Source organism: Phalacrocorax aristotelis, chromosome 3, assembly GCF_949628215.1.
Source record: "Phalacrocorax aristotelis chromosome 3, bGulAri2.1, whole genome shotgun sequence".
Lineage (NCBI taxonomy): Eukaryota > Metazoa > Chordata > Aves > Suliformes > Phalacrocoracidae > Phalacrocorax > Phalacrocorax aristotelis.
This window is the reverse complement of record NC_134278.1, coordinates 125034497-125041118: the sequence shown is the minus strand read 5'-3', so window position 1 is coordinate 125041118 and position 6622 is coordinate 125034497. Positions and strand designations below refer to the sequence as shown.

The following is a 6622-nucleotide window of genomic DNA, read 5'->3' as shown; positions in this document are numbered from 1 at the left end:
TGTCACGGTGCCATTTCTGCACCGAGCAAAGCACGTGGGAGCCCTCCCTGTCCCCTCTGCTCCCTGCCTGCTAAAACTCAACTGAAACTCATTACATACCAGGAATACCAGCGTCCCCGCAAAGCCTGTGCTGCGCGGAGGAGGCTCTCCCTCACTCCCTTTTTTCCCTGCTTGGCTGGGTCTTTGGCAGGGCCCCAGGACTTTGGAGGGGGGAGCAAAGGGGGGCTTGGGAGGGCAGCAACTTCCCGAGCAAACCCACGGCTTCATTTTGATCTGCAGTACTGCCTGCTCATTTCCACTTCACAGATGCTGCTGAGCTCTGCCACCGAGAGACAAATCCCAGAAGGGGAAGGGAGCATGGTGGGGAGGGAAGAGATGAAAGCAGAAAAGAGCCGCATTTATTAAGCTGTTTTTCTTTCAGTGAAAAGAAGCATTTATCAGTGATTTCATATATCATGTGAGATGTGGCTCCCTGCCAATTTCTAAGGATGCAAACAAGCCACTGACATCATACACTAAATATAGAGCAGCTCCTGCTTTAGGTGAATAAATAATGCAGATGCAAAAGCCCAGGTCTTCAGTTACACATTCATTACCATCTGTCTGTCAGGTTCTCATCATCAGGAGAACAACGTCCGACTCCAGCAAGGAGTGACAGGTGAAGAATGCAAAACAACTGCAGACAATAGGTGATTAAGCAGAATTTCCTTGTTCTTTGCTTTTTTCTTACAGCTACATTTCATTTCGGCAATAATCCACGGTGCAGTTTCTCCAGTGCAGCTCTGTTGCCTCTCTCCCTGTCCCTTCGAGCCAAGCTGGAGTGACAAGCCTGGGTGGGGAGAGCCTGAACAATGAACACGGCCAAAATGTGGAAACTTCCTTAGGCGCTTAGCAGGGGGAAAAAAAAACACAGAAAAAAGGAAAAGGCAAAGAGAACCAAAAAGGCTCTATCAGACTGTACAAGCAGTAAAGCAGCAGCAACCCCCTATGAAACAGAAGTTTTCCATGCCCTGTCAGAGAGAGGTTTTAATTAGGGTCTCCCAATGCTAATCGCTCTTGATTCCTCTAGTGGTTTTATTTAAGGCACCCATTTTAACAGTCGCACAAGAGAACCTGTAGCTGGCTCCAGAGCATATTATTTTAGCTCTCAGAAAGCACCCCGAGAAGCATTAATCTTGATAATAAAACCCAATCAATATTTCCCCCCCTCTCCTCCTTCAGATCAAAGGCACTGAGCAGGAGGATGCATCCCAACCCATCCTTACTGGGGGAGAATGGAGACAGGAGAGCAGGAAACAAGAAGACAATGCGCCATCAAAGCTGCCAAGGTGTTGGATCAATGACAACATCTGCATGAGGGTCTGGACTACAATAGAAGCTGTTACCATGGGAACAGGCAAAAAAGCATCAGGCAGGAAGGAGCAGGCGATGATGAAAGGTAGGAAAGCCAGAGAGAATATTTTTAGATCACTTAGGAGGAATGCTACACAGTGACATCATCCTATCTCATTATTTGCATCCATGCTATATAACACATTGTGGCGTCTGCCCCAGGCTGTTAAATGGGAAAATGTTATTATGGATGTGAATTATAAATACTGCGGTGAAACCTGAGCTCGGGAGTTATTAGACATCACTATTCTGTAATAAAGAAGAGTATTCAATACACTATGCTGTACAGATTCACTGCACGGTGCAAGAAGCATCGTGTCTAGGATTTTAATATTCCCAGAAAGTAATTATGAGTCATCCTTTTATTGTTATTAAGAAGCAGAGTGCAAATAATTTTACACATTTGATATCCCACACATCAACAAGCCTTTTGCACTGGAGAAACATGGCCTAATTTTCCAGAGCGCTGCGTGCCAATGTGCTCCGAGTGAATGTGGTTGCAATCGTAGGTGCTCAGCACTGCCAAAAATCCAACCATCCATGACACATGTGAAAGAAGCTTCATTAATCTCGAAAATACAAAGTGCGCATTTCACTGCCTGTGTTTAGCTCCTTAGGCAGGGCCAGGCCCCTAGCTAAGGACCCAGTAGTTACCCATGGTATCTGCTGAATATAGCCCTGATTTGGGGGGCGGTGGGGGAGATTATGATGCTCAGACCTCACTCCCAGCTGGCAAACGGAGAGGAAAGCCTCCAGCCTGGAGAGGTGAAACAAACTGGGGCTTGTCCGCCTTGCACTGGGACACAGGTGCCTGGAGCCCACCGTACTGGAGAGGCTGGAATCGCTATTCCCGTCACACTGCTGGCACTGAAGTCGGAAGGGTAAACCCAGAGGAACGTGTTTCTTGTGACTGTAAAACCCTGAGCCTGCTCTCTGCCCTGGAATAACCATCGGTAAATGCCGCGCTCAGCCAGAGCGTGTCCAGGGCCACCGGAGCCTGTCACTGGAGCTGGGCAGGGACTGAAATTCCCAACCCATGCTCCTACCCACTGACGCTGCCAAAATACCACTAGGTGAGTGACAGGGCTTGCCCTAGCTTTCTCCCTGCGCGAAGCGAAGCACAGGGGTTCTCAGCCATTTGTTTTCGCACTTAGGACTAACCCTTGCGTCAGCAGGCGAGAACAGGAGGCGGGTAACCGGAGCGGTGCTGGGACCCGGTGCCAGGGGAGCGGGCACGGTGCAGGCAGCGGAGCACTGCCCAGCTGCGAGGGGTGAGCTAGGCTGATGTCATTTTGCAGCACTCCTCCTAGGTGAGCTAAATATACACTCCCTTGCGCACCTCCCTTTCCTGCTCCCTGCCACGGTGCCACCCGTCCCACGGGCGCCAGCGGGCACGGGCGGGCTGGGGGCAGCGGCGGGAGGCTGGGGGCATGCGGCTGCAGCCCGGGCCTCCCCTGCCCTGCCATAAAAGGCACTGATGCGCAGCCCAGCCAACTGGGGAAACAGAGCAAGAAATAGCACAGAGACGATGGCAGATGAGCAGAAGTACAAGTGAGCCAGGGAGTTACCACCTGCCTGTAGGCAGAGGTTGCTTAAAGGAAGGACAACAGGTAGCGAAACCTGATTTTTTTTTTCCACCATGCAATCACAATGTGCTACTCTTGTCTCTGTTTAAGCTCAACTTCATCACAGAAGATCTGGCTCATTAAATATATAATAAATAGCAAAATGTGCTGATGTATGTGTGCTAATTCTGATCCATCTTCAGAGGGAGAAGATGAACGTTACCCAACACAGCGTAGCTCAGATTGCCAAGGGTCCCATAGGGCACATCTACGAAGCAGGACTAGAAAAGGTGAGTGAACTTAGCTGAGCCTGAAATAGCAATACCTGAAGACATTTTCTTGCCTAGTCTAAATGCAATCTTCTAGCTCCAGCATCCCTGAGTCTGTTGTACTTAAATCTCCTGACTTAACTAGACCACGCCTGAAACAGCAGCCTTTTTTTATTATACCATTGGCTAACTTGACCTATTCTGCACATTGGTGTCATTCAGCTTAACATCACCCCCCGCTTCCTAGTTAAGCTAATGCCCAGCACAATGTTGAATAACTTTTGCTTTCTTCCTGGCAGCTGTTTTTTGGCTCTTCTCATTTTATTTTATTTCTGAGGAAGGAGGTTAGGGTTCTACGTCTTACGATATTAGTGTTGGATATAGATGAAACAATATTTCATTCAACTTATCATTTAATTTGTATTATATGTTAGCTTTGGCAGCGCAGGCATTGTAGCCATGCCAGTAAAGAAACTTTGATCTGAATGAGTGTAAAACTCAGCCAGGCTTGATGTAGGATTGCAGAAAATAATTTCAAATATTAAAAATCTGTCCCATGCTTTTGGGGATACAGGTGCTGTTGATGCCCTAAATATCCCATTTTATAAAAGGCATGACCTCTCTGCAAAAATCAAGGACCATTTTAGGACAACATACAACTTGGGACAAGGAGTCATTCTGGACATGTGTGGAATTCACCAGACACATTTTGGGCACTGCCCCAACCTGAATCACAGCAGTCGTGGACATGTATGGCTCGAGGGACCTCCAGAGATCGTCCAGCCCCTCTTCCCCTCCCCTTCCTTCTCTTCCTGTCTAATATCCCTGACTGATATTTGTTTAACCTTTTTAAAATATCTTTGGTGACAGGGACAGCACTCTGCCAGGGCTCACCTCTCCTGCTGGTTACAGCATGTTTTTCCTTTAGCTCCATCCCAGTTCACTGCCACTGAGAAACAGCTCACTTTCTTCTCTGCCTACCTAAAGACTAGGTGGTCTAATGGCCATCCTTACATATTTCACACATTGCCATGTCTGCCCTCATCCTCCGCTCTTCCAGCCTGGACAAACCAATTCTTTCAACCTTTCCGTGTAAGCTGTGTCTTCCAGGATACCACCATGCCCTGCTCTCCTCCATGCTTGCCTGCATCATCCCAGGAGCAGCAGGATGCTGTCCTCTGCCTGTCTCAGCCCTGAGGGGAAGGAATGGTGATTTCCCCAGTCTCACATCTGGCATGACCACTGGCACCTCCTGGTCAGCCTGTTCCCTGTCCTGGACCACTGGCAGCTGCCTTGCTGCTTGCCTGGACCTCCCCTTCTCTGCTGCTGCCAGCCTGGCCCTTCCCCATGGCATTGTTACGCACCTGAGCCCCCCTTCTAAGTGTGTGCTGTGCACTCCCCTGTATTGAATTTCATTTTATTGATCCCAGAAGATTTCTCGCATTTGTCAAGACCACTTTGATTTCTAGCCCTCCAAAGTCCTTGCAAAGTGTGCTTCCCCACCTGGAGGTACCCACAGAATTTAAAGTGTGTTTTCTATCCCATTACCCTCCTCATTAATGATACAAATAACAGCAGCACAATCCAGCGCCGTCTGCTTGCTGGCTGCTCTCCCCTCCCTCTGACCTCTCCCAGTACTGGGGCAGTGAGCCCCCTCACCTGTGAAATGCAGGAGGGACACGGGCTTGCTACGGTGACAGCAGCCCCCTAAAGACAGGGGTTAAAGTGCATCATCCCACACTCAGCAGCTTGCTGCTGCCAGCATTGGGCATTAGAGCCTCGCATCTGATGTAGGCACACCTCCACCAAAGTTAAAAAGCTGCTCCTGTGCATGTGTGCATGTGTGTGGGGGTGTTGAACCTCAAGCTTGTAACCAGAAGACAAGCCGGGTTTGGGTTTGGGTTTGGGTTTGGCTTGGCAGGACCGCTGAAGCTCAAGCTACCAGAAACGTTTACTGAGCAAGTTTGTGCAGTTTCAGCTCAGGCTTGCCAGGGACCCAGCTGAACAATTAAAGGAAATACCAGTTCAGTTGCAGGTTGCAGCACACACATAGCCCTGCCTTCGATGAATAAAATTAATCATTCTCACTGATTCTCTAATCAACCCAGTCCTCAGAGGTGTAAATTACGCTGGCAGATCTATAATCAGGGAAGTTTTCCAAACCTAAAAACACCCCCAAGAACCCACTGAGTCTCTCAGCCTTGGCTGAGCTGAGCAAGGGCTGTCTAAACCAAGTGCAACACAAAACTGGGCAGCAGCAACCATGCCTTGTAAAAGACAATGGAAAAAAGACCACCCTGGAAAGGAGGGCTTCGATTCAAGGTGGCGACAGCCCCTCTGGGCTGGCCTTTCCCCAACGACCCTGCCCAGATGCTCTGGATGTGCCTCCAATCACTGGTTTGCATGGAAATCCCCTCAGGATCCTACACCTCAGCAAGTGCAGGAGCACCTCAGGAAAGATGCCAATCCCTTGGGCCAGCAGACCTGTAGGAAGAAAATAAACCTCAGCACCTGACTAGGAATAAAACACAGAGGGTGGGGGTACGGCCGTCAACTGGTGCCATCCTCTGCTAAATGCATCCCCGCTGGCAGCCTCGGTCCGGCTGTGGGATGCAGGAGGACATCAGCTTGACAGCTTTGGCATGGCTTTGTCTTCTCACTGTTTCTGTGGTGGGAAACACCAGTGCTCCCTGGAGAAGTGAAGGTGGCTGCTGCGTGATAGCGGCCAGCAGACGGCCTGTGTGAAACAGTTATTCATCCACCGACCTGGGTCTGCGAATGACATGGGGTCACTTCCTTTATTCTCCCTGGAGGTGTGGATTGAAATAATGGTACTCGTGCATAATGAGTAATGAAAAAGAGGAGATGTCAGAATTGAAGAGTAATTTTTAAAACGCAGCATTGGAGCCTTTAGAGAAAACAATGAAGCAAACCAGCAAAACCTGAGTTACAAGGGTATTGCCTGTGAGACCTGGGGGCACAAAAAGAGTTCAGATGGGGCCCAGCCTGCTGCTTTATGTACCCACTATTTCATTATGTAAAATAAAAATAAAATGGATTCCAGCAAATAATGGTAAATATTTGATGATGTAATTATGCCTTATTAATGCAATGTTCTTTCTTTTGCAAATTAAATTTTCACAGGAATTCATCACCCATTTCATTTTTATTATTTAGGCCATGAGTATGTCACAGTTGTTTGTTGTGTACTTTCATAACCATTTGATTAATATTAAATGTTTAAAATAAAAACTGCATTTATATTTTAGTTATAATGGCCCTACAAAAATATTATGAATACGAGTCGGTATTTACGACCCACATTAGTTCTTAGTACTACTTTGATATTTTTATTGCTGTGCAGGACATGCACAGTTCATTACATATGAAAAATAG

General features: G+C 48.0%; 1 long non-coding RNA gene across 1 annotated transcript; it reads left to right on the top strand.

The window, feature by feature from the left end:
• The first annotated feature begins 499 nt into the window (after window positions 1-499).
• Window positions 500-6401, top strand: LOC142055830 (uncharacterized). The gene is made up of 4 exons (XR_012660077.1): window positions 500-689; window positions 1222-1438; window positions 3161-3247; window positions 3801-6401. It is a non-coding gene; the product is annotated as an uncharacterized LOC142055830 (long non-coding RNA).
• Window positions 6402-6622: the final 221 nt, after the last annotated feature.